This window comes from Chiloscyllium punctatum, chromosome 23 (genome assembly GCF_047496795.1).
Source record: "Chiloscyllium punctatum isolate Juve2018m chromosome 23, sChiPun1.3, whole genome shotgun sequence".
NCBI lineage: Eukaryota > Metazoa > Chordata > Chondrichthyes > Orectolobiformes > Hemiscylliidae > Chiloscyllium > Chiloscyllium punctatum.
In genome coordinates, this window is record NC_092761.1 from 11,222,991 (window position 1) to 11,239,165 (window position 16,175).

Sequence of the window (16,175 nt, forward strand, 5' to 3'; positions counted from 1 at the left end):
CATGTAAAAGTAAAAACAAATCCCCAATTAGTTTTTCAAACCTTTCTCATCTATTTTCAAATTGTATGCACCCAGGTCTTGAATTCCACCCCCCCCCCACCACCTCTTACACGCTTGAGTGAAAAAGCATCCCAGCCTATCCAGCTTCTCCTTGTGACACAATCCCTCCATTCACAGCAACATCCCGGTTAGTCTCTTCCGAATCCGCTCCGATTTAATAATATCCTTCCTATAACAGCACAACCAGAACTGGACGCAGTATTCCAGAAGAGGCCTCCCCAACATCCTGTACAGCCTCAACCTAAATTCCCAACTCCGGTACTCAGAGGTCTGAGCAATGAAGGTAAGTGTGCTAACCACCTTCTTAACCACCCTGTCTACATGTGACACAGACTAAGAAAACCTGAACCCCTCGGTCTCTTTGTTCCATATCACTACTCAAAGCCTTACTTTTAATTAGTGTAAGTCCTGCCCTTGTTTGTTTTATCAAGATGCAATATTTTGCATCAGTATTTACTGTGGAGAAGGACACGGGAGATGTAAAATGTGGGGAAATAAATGGTTACATCTTGAAAAATGTCCATACTGCAGAGTTCTGGATGTCTGGAAATGCATAAAGGTGGATCTATCCCCAGGCTTTGATCAGGTGTATCCAAAAAATTCTGTAGGAAGCGATGGAAGTGATTTCTGGGCCTCTTGCTGAGATTTTTGTATTATTGATAGTCACAGCTGAGGTGTCAGAAGACTGCGGGTTGGTTAATATGGTGCTACTATTTAACGAAGGTGGTTTGGACAAGCCAGGGAACTACAGACGCTGTGCTAGACTAGGTGTTGGAGGGAGCCCTGAGCGATAGGATTTGTGTGTATTTGGAAAAGCACGGACTGATTAGGGATAGTCAGCATAACTTTCTGCATGGGAAATCATGTGTCACATACTTGATCTGGTTTTTAAGAAGTAACAAAGAGGATTGATGAGAGAAGAGTAGTAGATGTGATCTATATGGACTTCAGTAAGGCATTCGACAAGGTTCCCCATGGGAGACTGGTTAGCAAGGTTAGATCTCATGGAAGTAGCCATTTGGATATAGATCTGGCTCAAAGGCAGAAGACATAGGGTGGTGGTGATGGATGATTATTTTTCAGATTGGAGGCCTGTGACTAGTGGAGTGCCACAAGGATCGGTGCTGGGTCCACTACCTCTCATCATTTATATAAATGATTTGGATGTGAACACAGGAGGTATTGTTAGTAAGTTTGTAGATGGCATCAAAATTGGAGGTGTAGTGGACAGTGAAGAAGGTTACCTCAGATTTCAATGGGATTTTGATCAGATGGGCAAATGGGCTGAGAAGTGGCAGATGGAGTTCAATTCAGATAAGTGCGAGGTGCTCTATTTTGGAAAAGCAAAGCTTAGCAGGACTGATACACATCATGGTCAGGTCCTGGGGAGTGTTGCTGAACAAAGAGACCTTGTTGTGCAGGTTCATAGCTCCTTGAAAGTAGAGGCGCAGGTAGATAGGATTGTGAAGGTGTTTGGTATGATTTCTTTTATTGGCCAGAGTATTGAGTAAGAGAGTTGGGAGGTCATGTTGCGGCTGTTCAGGACATTGGTTTGGCCACTCTTGCAATATTCTGCGCAATTCTGTTCTCCACCTGTCAGAAGGATGTTGTGTAACTAGAAAGGTTCACAGAAGATTTATAAGGATATTGCCAGGGTTGGAGGGTTTGAGATATAGGGAGAGGCTGTACAGGCTGGGGCTGTTTTCCCTGGAGTGTCAGAGGCTGAGGCGTGATCTCCGAGATTTATAAAATCATGAGCATGGATCGGATAGATAGACAAGGTATTTTCACTGGAGTGGGGGAGTCCAGAACGAGGGGGCATAGATTTAGCGCGAGAGGGGAAAGATATAAAAGGGACCTAAGGGCCAACTTTTTCATGCGACAGTGGTGCGTTTATGGAATGAGCTGCCAGAGGGAGTTGTGAAGGCTGGTACAATTGCATCATTTATTAGGCTTCTGAATGGGTATATGAATAGGAAGGGTTTAGAGGGATATCGACCAAGTGCTGGCAAATAGGACGAGATTAGGTTCGGATATCTGGTCGGTATGGACGAGTTTGATTGAAGGGTCTGTTTCCGTGCTGTATGTCTGTGACTCGCAGCCGGGGATCAGCTCAGTGGGTTTCAGTCTCTTAAAAGGTAAATCTTACTCTGTTGCGGATTGTAAAAAGTAAAACATTCAGTAGGGTGAGTGTTTACTAGTTTAAATGCCTCTGTTATGATCTTTTGGTTGAATGTTTTAAATATAAAATACAGGTACCAATGTATTCGAGAGTAGTCTTTTGTAAAGCTGTAAGACTCTGCCTTTTTCTGGATCTACAGATTAAGGTGCAGAGATGGCCATTCGTACAGTGATGTGCACTTCCTGGAGGAGAGTAGGGGGAGTTTGAATGATCCTGATGATAGCCTGCAGGAAGTGATGCAAGTCCTCTTGGATCACATGGATCAGATGGAGCAGTACTTAATGGTAATGAAGAATTTACAAGAGTCAGGATGTGTGATAGGTGGCAGTTTCAGGCCGGAAAACTGCCGATACAGTCAGGTAGATGGGTTACCTCTCGGAAAGGTAGGAGAGGGAGGTAGGTAGAGCAGGAGTCTCCTGTGGAGAAAGTGAGGACTGCAGATGCTGGAGAACAGAGCTGAAAAATGTTTTGCTGGAAAAGCGCAGCAGGTCAGGCAGCATCCAAGGAGCAGGAGAATCGACGTTTCGAGCATAAGAAGGGCTTGTGCCAGAAACGTCAATTCTCCTGCTCCTTTAATGCAGCCTGACCTGCTGCGCTTTTCCAACAACACATTTTTTCAGCCATGAGTCTCCTGTGGCTATCCCCATCTCAAACATGTTTACTGTTTTGGATAATGTAGGTTGTTATAGACTTCCAGGGAATGTTGCACTGACAGCCAAGTTACTGTTACTGAGATTGGCTCCACTATAATGAGAGGTCTATCAGATTCCAAACGCTCAAGGATGATAAGGGACTTTCTAGTCGGGCACAGACTGCTGTTTCTGCAGCTAACAGTGAGACATCAGAATGGGGTGATACTTCCCTGGTGCCAGGGTCAAGGATGTTTCGGACAGGTAGCAGAATATTCTCAAAGGAAAGAATGACCAGTGGGAGGTCATTGTACATTGGTACCAATGAAAAAGGAAGGGGAAAAGATAAATGGCCTGATGAGAGAATATAGCAAATTAGCCTGGAGTATAATAAACCAGGTCCTCGGTCATAATATGTGGATTACTCCAGGTGCTCCATGCTCGTGAGACTAGGAATAGCAGGATGGAGGAGATGAATGATTGGCTAAGGAGCTGGTGTAGGGCAGAAGGATTCACATGTTTTGATCATTGTAATCTCCTCTTGAGTAGAGTTGATGTGCATAAGAAGGATGGATTGTACCTGAATTGGAAGGTGTCTGATATCCAAGCAGGGAGATTTGCTCGTGCTACTCAGGAGTCATTAAACCAGTGAGGGAGTGTGGGTAAACTCAAAGAGATAGTGAGAAAAGAGGTAAGTCTGAGGCTGGTACAGTTCAGAAGTCAGGCGGTCAAGGCAGGCAAGGGCAAGGCACAGAACCAGGTAGAACTGACAAGTTACACTGCATTTACTTCAATGCAAGAGGCCTGACAGGGAAGGCAGATGGGCTCAGGGTATGGTTTTGAATGTGGCACTGGGATATCATGAGTATTACAGAAACGTTGCTCAGAGATGGGTAGGACTGGCAGCGTAATGTTCCAGGGTATCGATGCAAGAGGAAGGATAGAAAGGGGGACATGAGAGGGGGCGGAGTGGCCTTTTTGATTAGGGGTAGCATTACAGTTGTGCTGAGGGAGGATATTCTGAGATTACGTCCAGCGAAGTTACTTAGGTTGACCTGGGAAATAAGAAAGGGATGATCACCTTGTTGTTATTACCTGCGTGGGTTTCGTCTGTTTGCTGTGGTTTCCTCCCACTATCTAAAGATATACAGGTTGGGTGGATATTCCAGGCTGAATTGGCCATATTGTTCAGGGATGTGCAGGCTAGGTGGATTAGCCGTGGGAAATGCAGCGTTACAGGTTTAAGGTAGGAGGCTTTGAGGGTCAGTGTGGATGTGATGGGCCGAATGGCCTGCTTCCACACTCAGGATTCTCTGATAATTCTACTAGTTTTAAAATAGTTACAGAAAATAATAAACCAGATCTAAACGGTGTTCTAAATTGGACAAAGGCGAATTTTGACGGTACAAGGCGAGAACCTTCAATATTTCTTTGCTATTCCCAGGTAAAGGGACAGCTGGAAAGTGGGAACAAAAGAACAGAAGGAAGAGGAGCAGGAGTAGGCTACCTGGCCCCTCAAGCCTGCTCTGCCATTCAATAAGATCAGGACTGATCTTTTCATGGCCTCAGCTCCACTTTCCTGTTCTCTCACCATAACCCTTAATTCCTTTCCTGTTCACAAATCTACCTTTTGACCTAACGATAGTCAAGTTGATAACGTCAACTGCTGCACTCAGCAGCAAATTCCACAGATTCACAGATTTATCTGAAGAAGTCCATCCTGATCTCAGTCCTAAATCTGATATCCCCTTATTTTGACTCTCTGCTCCCTATTTTGCTCTGTCCCCAGTGGAAATCACCTCCCTGCTTCAAGTTTATCTACTCCCTTAATAATTTCAATTTTTTTCCTATCCAACCCCCCGATACTTCGAAATTCCAATGAGTATAGAACTAGTTTTCTCAATCTCTCTGTATACGCCAACCCTCTGAAATCCTGACTCAAACTAGTGATCCTCCACTGCACCCTCTCCAGTGCCAGTACATCCTTCCTGAACTAAGGATACCAAACCTGTACACAGTACTCCAGGTGTGGCCTCTCCAGCACCCTGTACAGCTGCAGCATAACCATCCCTCTAGCAATGAAGGACAATATTCCCTTCACTGTCTTATTTACCTGCTGCACCTGCAAACCAACTTCCTGTGAATCATGCACAAGAAAACCCAGCTCCCTCTGTACAGCAGCCTGCTGCAAGTTTTCACCATTTCATCAGTTAGCTGTTAGTCCGACCAAAATGGAGGACCTCACATTTCCCAACATTGTCCTCCATCTGTTCGACCCTTACCCACTCACTTAACCTATCCGTATCCCTCTGCAGACTTACAGTGGCCTCTGCACACATTGCTCTACCACTCAGCTTAGTGTTGTCTACCTTTCATGAATCGATGCTGTGTCTGCTCTGAGACAATTTCTATCCAGATAGCTCACTATTTCTTCCTTGAGAGATCGAGCATTTCCCCCACTACAGATGTTATGCTAACAGGTCCATTTAAAAATATTGGCATCACATCTGCAGCTATCTAATCTGTCAGAACCGTCCCAGAGTCCAGCACATTTTAGTGAATTATCACGAGTGCGTTTGCTATTTAGCCTCTGCCATCTGTTATAGTCTCCTGGGATGCACTCCATCACGGCCAGACGACCCATCTACCTTTCGGCTGTTATCTTTCCCAACACCACCTCTTTACTGAGAATGCTTCTATGTCCTCATCTGCCATTGCATCCATAGGCCTGCAACAACGAGAGTACACAGACAGTATGTTCCTGTTAAGGCCAAGGCTGGGAGGTGTAAGGAATGCTGCCTGTCGAGAGAAATTGAGGGCCTGGTCAAGAAAATGAAGGAGGGATATGGCAGTTACAGGGTTTGCGTGAATCCCTCCAGGAGTAAAAGGGCAGTAGGAGTATAGTCGGGGGAAACCATGAGGGCTAAAAGGGGACATGAGATAGCTTTGGGAAATAGGTTTAAGGGAGAACCCAAAGAGATTCTACAAATACACCTCGGACAAAAGAGTAACCAGGAAGAGATTAGGGACCCTCCAAGATCAGCAAGGCTGTCTGTGGAACCATCGGGGGTGGGAGGATTTCATGTCAGCTTTTACTTAGAGGATGTGGAAGTGAGACAGTTTGGAAAAATAAATCGGGATAACTTGACAAGTGTCCATATTACAGAGAATGAGGTACTGGATATCTTATAATACATAAAGCTGAATAAATCCCTGGGACCTGATCAGGTGTGTCCCAGAACTTTGTGGGAAGTTAGGGAAGTGATTGCCGGGCCCCTCGCTGAGATATTTGTATCACCAATAACCACAGGTGATGTGCTGTAAGACGGGTGCCATTATTTGAGAAAGGTGATGAGGAAAGTCCAGGGAACAATACACCGATGAGCCTGAAGTCAGGCAAGTTGCTGGAAGGGTTCTCAGGGACAGGATTTGGATGTAATTGGCAAGGCAAGAAATAATTAGGGATAGTCAGCATGGCTTTGTGCATGGAAATCACTAACTTGGTCTTCAGAAAGACGTTCAACAAGGTTCAACATAACAGACTGGTTAACAAATTATACAAAATTGGCTGGAAAATTGGAGACAGAGGATAGTGGTGAAGGGTTGCTTTTCGGACTGGAGATCTGTGATGAGCAATATGGTGTAAGGATTGGTGTTGGGTCCACTGCTTTTCATCATTTATATAAATGATTTCTATGTGAATATAGGAGCTATGATTAGTGACTTTACAGAGACACCAAAATTGGAGATGCAGTGGACAGGGAAGAAAGTAACCTCAGAGAACAATGAGACTTCAAACAACTGGGCTGAGGAGTGGCAGATGGAGTGTAATTCAGATAAATGTGAGGTGCTGCATTTTGGAAAAACAAATCAGGGAAGGGCCTGGGGAGTGTTGCTGAACAAAGAGATGTTGAGGTGCAGGTTCATAGTTCTTTGAAAGTGCAATAGGCAGGGTGGTGAAGAAGGCATTTGGTTAACTTGCATTTATTGGTCTGTGCATTATGTATAGGAGTTGCGACATTATTTTGCAGCTGTACAGGATATTGATTCAGCCATTTCTGGAATTCTGATTTTAGTCCTAGGCTCCCTGCTATCGGAATGATATAATAAAACATGAAAGGATTCAGAAAAGGTGTGCAAAGATGTTTCTAGGGTTGAGGGTTTGACCCATACAGAGAGGCTGAATAGGCTCGGGCTGTTTTCACTGGAGCATCGGATGCTGAGAGGTGACCTTCGAGGTTGATAAATCGTGAAGGACATGGTTAGGGTGAAGAGCCAAGGTCTTATTCCCAGGTTAGGGGAGTCCAAAACCAGAGAGCACAGACGTGAGGTGTGAGGGAAAAGATTTAAATGCGATCTAAAGAGCAATGTTTTCAAGCTGAATATGGTACGTGTATGGAATGAGCTGCCAGAGGAAGTGTGGAGGCTGGTAGGATTACATTTAAAAGGCATCTGATTGGGTACGTGTTTAGGAAACGTTTAGAAGGATATGGGCCGAGTGTTGGCAAATGGGACGAGATTAATTTAGGATATCTGGGCGGCATTGACTAGTTGGACCCAAGTGTCTGTTTCTGTGCTGTGCATCTCTATGACACTAATAAATTCAAATTAAGATAGATTTCTCTTTTATGGAGAGCTAGCAAAAGACCTGACAATTCTCCTTGGAGCTGAGAAGCTTAATCAGTCATTTCAACCAGAAACAGATTTGTTTCCAGGATATTTAATTTACAGAAACACTGAGAGAATTTATTGTCACAATTTTTAGTAACTACTTTCAGGTAATTGGCAAATAATGCAGGTTAAAAATGTGAAGGTTATTTTACTCAGTAGGTTCTGAGCATCTGGAAATGCTTGAACCACAGCTAGATGCAGCTTTTGTTATTTTCAAAAAAGATTTGGAATTTAACTATTTGAGGATAAATGTGGAGGGCTACTGGTAAATGGGAGTGGAGAAAGGGCAGATTGGCAGCATCTCCAGATGGAGAGAGTACAGCCCCAATGGGCTGAATAACCCCCAGGCCCTGGGCTCTGTGATACTGCCCCATTCACTGAATGATGAAGCTCATCCCAGGGCAGAGCCACAGTCATGTACAGCAAGGAAACAGCCCCTTTAGTCAAACCTGTCCACACCGACCAGATATCCCAATCTAATCTAGTCCTATGTGACAGCAGTTAGCCCATATCACTCTACGCCCTTCCCATTCATATACCCATCCAGCTGCCTTTCAAATGGTGGAACTATACCAGCTGTCACCACTTCCCTGACAGTAGATTCCATACACGCACATGAAAAAAGTTGCCCCTTGGGTCTCTTTTATATCATTCTCCTCTCACCTTAAACCTATGCCCCCTCGTTCTGGACTTCCTAACCCCAGGGAAAAGGCCTTGTCTCTGTATCCCATCCAGGCCCCTCATGATTTTATAAACCTCTGAGGTCACCCCTCAGCCTCCTACCACTCAAGTCACAAAGGGACCCGGCTGATTGATGGCAGCTTCAGACCAATAGGGGAGTTGGTGTAATCCTCCCGCCAATGGGAGTGAATGAGGGGTGTGGCCAGCAGGCCAACACGTGACCATGAGCTGTGCAGGTGCAATGTCACTGTGAGGGGGGACCCAGTGAGTGTGAAGAGAGTGGGAGAGACAGCAGAGACTGGGAGAGAAATTGAGTTTGTGTACTAGGTGGGTTGATAAACCCACGATGCAGGCTGCTAGACCTGAATTATAAACTCCCAGTAAATGAAAACCAAAGGAATTGCGGATGCTGTGAATCAGAAACAACAACCAGAAGATCCTGAAAATGCTCAGCAGGTCTGGCAGCATCTGTGAAGAGAAGTCAAAGTTAACATTTCTGATCCAATGACCCTTTGTCAGAACTGATGTTCCTGAGAAACAATGTTGGTTTATATGCAGAAGGTAGGGTTTAAGGTGTAAATGATAGGTGGTGATAGATTCCAAAGAACGTGATGGGAGCAGTTGGACAAATGAGTGCATAACGATCTGGCTGGGGGAGGGTGAATAGCTGTTTATGGAGACTGTTAGTGACTAACCATAGGTAGTGTGTAATTGCAGGCGATGTAATAACAGGGCCTGGTCTATGGGATGGGGGCTAGGACACTAGTACGTAGGAGGCTTAGGACTTAAAATTATGGAATCCAATATTGAGGCCAGAGGGCTGAAGGGTCCCCAGGTACAAGATGAGGTGATGTTCTTCCAGCTTGTGTTAAAGTGTGGCGCTGGATGTGCACAGCAGGTCAGGTAGTATGCAAGGAGCAGGCGAGTTGACATATTGGGCCTAAGCACTTCTTCAGGAATGTGAGGGTGGGGAAGAGGACAGATAATAGGATGGGTGTGTAGGGCTGGTGGGAAGGTCGTTGGGAAGGCAATAGGGAAATGCAGGTGGAGGTAATGGTGAGAGGGTGGAGTGGATATTTGGGAAGGAAGATGGACAGATGGGACAGTTTGAGGGCGGTGAAAAGTTGGAGGGTTGGATCTGAGATAAGGTCGGGGAGAGGAGATGAGTAAATGTTGACAAGTTGTTGAAGGGTCGCTCCATCCCACCTATTATTTACTCTTTTACCCCTATCTCCTGCAGTCCAAAGATGTGTAGGTTGGGTGAATTGACCAAGCTAAATTTCCCGTCGTGTTCAGGGATGTGTAGGTGAGGTGAGTTGTTCAGGAGAAATTTAGAGTAACAGAGTAGCAGAATGGGTCTGGGTGGGATACTCTTCAGAGGGGCAGTGTGGATTTGTTGGACCGAATGGCCTGTTTCCACACTGTCGGGAGTCTAATTTTCCCAGCTGCCATCGGTTCTGAGGAAGGGTTACTGGACCCGGAATGGCCCTTGTTGTGTGCAGGAGCCGGAAACTGGGAAGGGGGATTGGCAGCGGAAACCGGGAGAAAATGATTCAGTTTAGACTGGGAGGTTTTATTTACACGTCTGTACAGGGTGTTAGTCCTGAATTAGAAACTCTTGGTCCCATGTTTACAGCAAATGGGAAAACGGTTGTGGGCCTCAGTCAGTGATAGGTCCTGGGTTATGGCCGCCATTTTTACTGGGGGCACGGTACAGCAAGGTGCATGGACATGTCCTCTTCCTGGGTGGGGGAGGGGTGATTTGAAAGAGGAGCATTTACACATCAGACACATACCGGAGAAATATTTGTCTTTCCAATTCATCCTGCACTGGCTGAGATTTGTTTTGTGAATTCTCTTTATGGGATATTAAATGAGAATAATTGAGGACGGGATTTCAAAAAAGCAGATTTCTGCACTCAGCGGAGTCATCAGGCTCTGAATATCATGAGCATTTTACTGTGGAAGGAGAAAGGGTTGTCTGTTCTGTCTCTGGTAAAATATCTTCAATACTTTTGTAAAGCAAAATGCAGAAAGATGTTCACATTTGTGGTTGAATCCCCCATGGGCGATTTGGCCTGAGTGGGAGCACAGAATTATCTAAATTATACCTAGTCTCTTTGCAGGAACTGTCAGATTTAGTCCCAATCACTCACTTCATGATGTTAACCTGTAAACTCCTAATTTTCAACTCCCTGCAAAATTCTCATTAAAATTCTTTGTGAACTCAAATTCCAGCACATTTTCAGGTGGAATGTTCCAGGTTCTGACAACTGTCTGTTCATCCAGAAATTGCTGAGGTCCATGTTGACGCTGGGGTTACAAAGGGCTGAGCTGAAAGATGAGATGCAGTTCCTGAGCTCCCATTGCGATGCATAGGGACAGGACAGGATGCTGAGGGCAGTGTAGGTGTGAGCAGACAATGAAAATGACAGGGCTGCACTGAGTGTTGCTTGACTTAATGAGTGCGTTTTGGAGTTGGGTGTAAACAGAGGGAGGTGAGACAGGGAGAAGTTGAAGCTGAAACTCTGGTTTAGTTCAGGCCATTGAGAAATTCACATGGTCCCAATGGGAACAGCCAATTTGTAAGTGATATCTGCAGAGTATTTGTTAAGTTTTTGAAATATGATGTATGAGCTTAAATAAAGATCGGGGCTTTTGATGTATAATGGAAATGTTTGAAGTGAAGGAAGGTTGAAAGTTCTTTTAAATTCTCTTAATGGGAGTAATTAGCTGAATCTAGAGAGACGTTGTGACAGGAGCCCTCAGACCTGTGGTGTGCTCCTCTTGTACAATGTGGGAAATAAGGGATACTTTCAGTGTCCCTGATGGCTATGTGTGCAGGAAGTGGGCCCACCTACAGCTGCTGGGAAACTGCTTTTCAGACCTGGAGTTATGAGTGGACTCATTGTGGAGTCATCTGAGAATATTATGGACAGCACGTTTAGTGAGTTTGTCACACTGTAGGTGAGGGTTACACAGGCAGAAAGAGAATGGGTGACCATCAAACCAAATAAAAGGCTCAAGAAGGCAGTGCAGGAATCCCCAGTGATCATGCACTTCTCAAAAAGATACTGAATCCTGCTTGGGATTCTGTTGGGGGTGAATGCGTGGAGTGGCTTCTCGGGAAATCAGCAACAGCCAGGTTCATGATACCACAGATAGCTCTGCTGTACAGAACCGGAGGAAAGACAGTGGCAGGGCTATAGTGACAGGGGATTCAATGGTCAGGGGTACAGGCTGGCACTTCTGTGGCCACAGACATGAATCCAGGATGGTATGTTACCTCCCTGGTGCCAGGATCCGCGATTATCATGGAGCAGCTGGAGGGTAAAGTCAGTGGTTGTGGAACACACCGATACCAATGACATCACTTAACAAAGGGATGAGATCCTGAAAGCTGGATATAGGGAGATCAGGGATACAGTAAAATGTAGCTCCTGAAATAAAATAATGTCAGACTTACTCACAGTGCCATGTGCTCGTGAGAGCAGGAATAAGAGGACAGATCAGTTGGACGTGTGACTGGCGAAATGTTGGACCAGAGAAGGGTTTAGATTCTTCCGGCACTGGGACCGTTTCTGGGTGGGTCCTGTACCAGCCTGACCGGTTACCCCTGGGCAAGCTCGGAGAAATCTCCTGGTGGAGTGTTTTGCCAGTCCCATTGGTGTCGTTTTAACGAGTCTAACAGGGGGATGGGAACTAAAGTGTAGGCTTAGATGGGTCAGATTCAGGACAGGGAATGGGAGGTAGAAGATTAGTGATGTAGTCAGCAGCTCAGAAAGCCAAAGGAAAGGAGGATGAAATGAAGATTGAGTCCCTCTTCATCCATCAGTCCTGACATCCCAGGAATTATAGTCAGCAAAATATGGAGCTGTACAGCTCTCTGACTCGAAGTGCTTGAGCAAAATGGGGGAAATCCACAATAAAAACAAAAAGTGCTGGAGATCCTCAGCAGGTCGGGCAGCATCCGAAATGGTGACAGATGCAGGAAACATTGCAGCCTTGAAGAAGTGTTGAGATGATCACACCAGGCACTACAATAACGGTTACACGCTGAGTGCCAGAACGTGGGACGAGAATTAATAGGTGCTTGATGACCAGCGTGAATAAGATGGGGCTGGAAAGGTGACGTTTCAGGTCAAGACTATTCATCAGGGCTGACAAAGGGTTCCGACCCAAAACATCAACCATCCTGACCTGCTGCACTTCCCCAGATCCACATTGTATAAACTCTGACTTCCAGCATCTGCAGCCCATAACTATCTCCACATCCCAGGACTCAGGCTGGTGACCCTACTTTACTGTCTCAATAACCAGGAGAGCCTTCCTTGCGAAAGGGGAACAAAGGTATACACTGTACTTCAGGTGTGGTCTCACCAAGGCCCTTCCAGAAAGGGATCCCTGCTCCTGTACACGAATCCTCTCACTGGGAAGGTCACCCATCATTTACATTCTCCACTGCTTCCCACTCCTGCCTACTTCCGAAAAAGAGGGAATCGCAGAGAAACATGGAATCAAATGAGGTCAGAGTCTCTGGTATAAAACTGTTGAACACAATGTCCCCATCTTCTACATACTGGCCACCAAGCGCACATGCCTGGTGTGATAATCTAACCACTTCTTCAAGGCTGCAATGTTTCCTGCATCTGTCAGCGTTTCAGATGCTGCCAGACCTGCTAAGGATTTCCAGCACTTTCTGTTTTCACTGCTGTAGAGTACTGAAAGGGGGGATTTGCAGTTGAGAAATTCAAATTGAACTTCATGTTCAGTTTTGATAGTTACTTGATCCGTGCTGATCTGAATATCATTGGCCTTTTCATCTGGATGGAAAGGTGGTGCATTCTGTCCGTGGGCGAATATTTCAAATCTCAGTGTGATTGGGGAAAAAAGTACTGAGACAGTGAAGTCTATGTTAGCGTGGGGATTGTGGAGAGAGATTTCATTGGTTCTTGAAAGTCTAAAAAATCATGGCACATTTCCCTGGAAGAGGTAAGCCATAGATTGGTTTTGTATGAGGGCAATTAACCATGAAACCAGAAAGACAAAAGGATACCTGCATCATGGAAAAAGCTATGAAAATGGGATTGTTGTAACGGGGTAAGTTATTGATCATTGATTGTAATCCATTGGCGTTGTCATGTCTGTTCCAGCGCCATGGGGAAACACTGGAAAAGTGATGAACGCAATGTTATTAAACTATTATTGTTCAGTTATTAAACTGAAAAAGGTGCAGAAGAAATTTACAAGGGTGATGCCAGGGCTCAGGGATCTGAGTTACAGGGAGAGGTTGGACAAGTGAGGGCTTTTTTGTTTAGAGCAGAGGAAACCAAGGGGGAATATTTTATAGAAGTGTATAAGATCATGCGAGGCGTGGGTAAGGTGAATGCACTCAGTCTTTTTCCCAAGGAACCAAGGACTGGAGGGCATCAGTTTAAGGTTAGAGGAGAAAGAATAAAAGGGAAGCTAAGGGGCAACTGTTTTATACAGAGGGTGGTACGCATATGGAATGAGCTGCCAGTGGAAGTGGTTGAGGCGGGTACACTAACAACATGTAAAAACATGGACAAATACATGGATAGCAAAGTTTCAGAGGAAGGTGGGCCAAGTGCAGGGAAATGGGGTTAGCATGGATGGGCATTCTGATCGGCATGGGCCATTTTGGGCCAAAGGGCCTGTCTCTGCTGTAGGATGCAGTAAGTAAGTGCATTTGCTATTTGTCCCCCTAACTCTGTTGGTATCCTGGGATGTATTCCATCAGGGCAATGAGACTTGTGTACCTTTAGCTCCATTAGCTTGCCCAGCTCTAACTCTTTCACGATAATGGTTATTATCTAGTTCCTCACCTTCCTCAGTCTCCTTATCAATTACTGGCATGTTCTTCGTATCCTCCATTGTGAAGACTGACTGCTGTGTACTCATCTTCCTGAACCCTGCTGGATAGGAATTACAAGGCACAGAACTCTGAGAGGTCTTCTTTGAGTATTTATTGATGAGACGTGGTCGTTACCTGGGTATTTTTCGTGCAAAACGCCTTTAGGCAGCATCAGGTCCGATGTACGGCTCCCATTCTTCTACCTTTGTGATTTGTGACTTTACATAGAGACTGTCTCTCAGGATTATCTCCATGGCAACAACAGTTAAAAATTCTAGTTCAGTTCAACTCTGTGGTTAAACCACACACCACTCCACCCCATCCCCCCACACCCCCCGTGGCTCCCTCAAGTACCTGACAGGCGCTTCAGTTTCAGTGGGGCTGTCTGTCAGGATTCTGATGTGGAGGAGCCGGAGTTGGGGTGGGGTGGGCAAAGTTAAAAACCACACAACACCAGGTTATAGTCCGACAGGTTTATTTGGAAGTACAAGTTTTTGGGGTGTGCTGTGATTTTTAATTTGATCAGGATTATCTCTCTGGTAACTGTTAAATGCTTCAACAATTACAGAGGCCATATGTTCCCCAAACAATAGGTTTCCCTCTAACAGTGTAAACTGCTATTCTGGCCCTGGGCATAGCTACTCATCACTATTTATACCCAATCCCATTAAGCTTTCAGTTGACCTTTGAAGTTTTTCTAATCTCCTAATTTCTCCTTGGTTTTGCCAATTTGTATGCCTTCTATTTCAATTTGATAGACTCCCTTATTTCCTTAGACACCCCCGGCAGATTACTCCTTTTCCGACAGTCCTTCCTTTTCACTGATATATACTTTTGCTGAGCACTTCGAAAAATTACTTTGATATTCCTCCACTATCTGTAAACTATCTCACCGTAAAGTCTTTGCTCCCAGTCTACATTACCAACTCCTGCCTCGTCCTATTGTAGTCTTCTTTGTTTAAGCACAGGATCTTAGTACTGGATTTAATCTACCCGCTTTCCATCTGTGTTCTAAATTCAACCAGATATATCACGCGTCTTTTGTTAGATTACGAGGTGAGGCGATGTTTCCTGGGTGTTTTGGTTTTCATTATCAGTGACCTTGGCTTTGTAATAAATTGCAGAATAGATATTCACAAAACAGTATTCTGGACAGTGTGAATGTACCACACAGTCTATAACCATAAATCACTGTTACCCCTCAGTTTAAAATTGCAAAATCATTATCTTCTACACACTTCCTCACTATCTCAGTTTTGAATACTATTCCACTTGACTATCCGACATTTTCCGAAAATCTCCTTTGGTGAAGTTGGTGAGTTTTGATTCCGCTTTCCAGTTATTACCGTAAGAAGATAAGCGCTGGGCACAGGAGAGGCAATGCAGCCCTTCGAATCAACTCCACCATTTAATACCATGATGATTGAGCTCACCTCGGTCTCAGCTGGATTTTCCCGCCTTCTCTCTGTCTCTCTCACCCTTCAGCTCATTGCAAATTAAAAATCTGTATCTGTCCATTAAATTTGCTCATTGTCTTGGCATCCACTGCGTTTTGAATAGGGAATTCCACAGATTCACAACACATCGAGATAGGTACATTCTTCTTCATGAGAATAGAATAGAATCCCTACAGTGCAGAAGCAGGGTATTCATCCATCGAGTCCACACCAATCCTATAATGAGCATCCCATTCAGAGTCACCCATTCCCAGTATTTCCCATGGTTAATGGCTTAACCTGCACATGCATGGACACTGTGGTTTAGCATGGCAAATCCACCTAACCTGCACATCTTTGGACTTTGGGAAGAAACTGGAACACCGAACAAAACCATGCAGCCACTGGGAGAACGTGTAAACTCTACACAGTCACCTAAGGGTTGAATCAAACCAGAATCTCTGAAGCTGTGAGGCTGAGGTGCGAGTCACTGAGCCACCTCTGCCTAAAACTGCTTCCCCGTATTGACCCCTCCACCCTGCAATTGACTGAATCTATATTCCTTACGTCAGAAATTGGGATGTCTAACCAGATGTCTCAGTAAAACCCAGTGACAAGCCATATGTCCTTGTCTGTCTGAA

The 16,175-nt window shown here is 45.0% G+C and overlaps 1 long non-coding RNA gene across 2 annotated transcripts in view; it reads left to right on the forward strand.

Annotated features, from left to right (window-relative positions):
* The window catches only part of LOC140494025 (uncharacterized), a 49,741-nt gene that overhangs the window by 13,529 nt on the left and 20,037 nt on the right, over positions 1-16,175 (forward strand). For both annotated transcript variants that reach the window (XR_011963838.1, XR_011963839.1), the window contains exon 4: positions 239-343. This is a non-coding gene — a long non-coding RNA (uncharacterized lncRNA). The remainder of the gene's footprint in view (positions 1-238; positions 344-16,175) is intronic.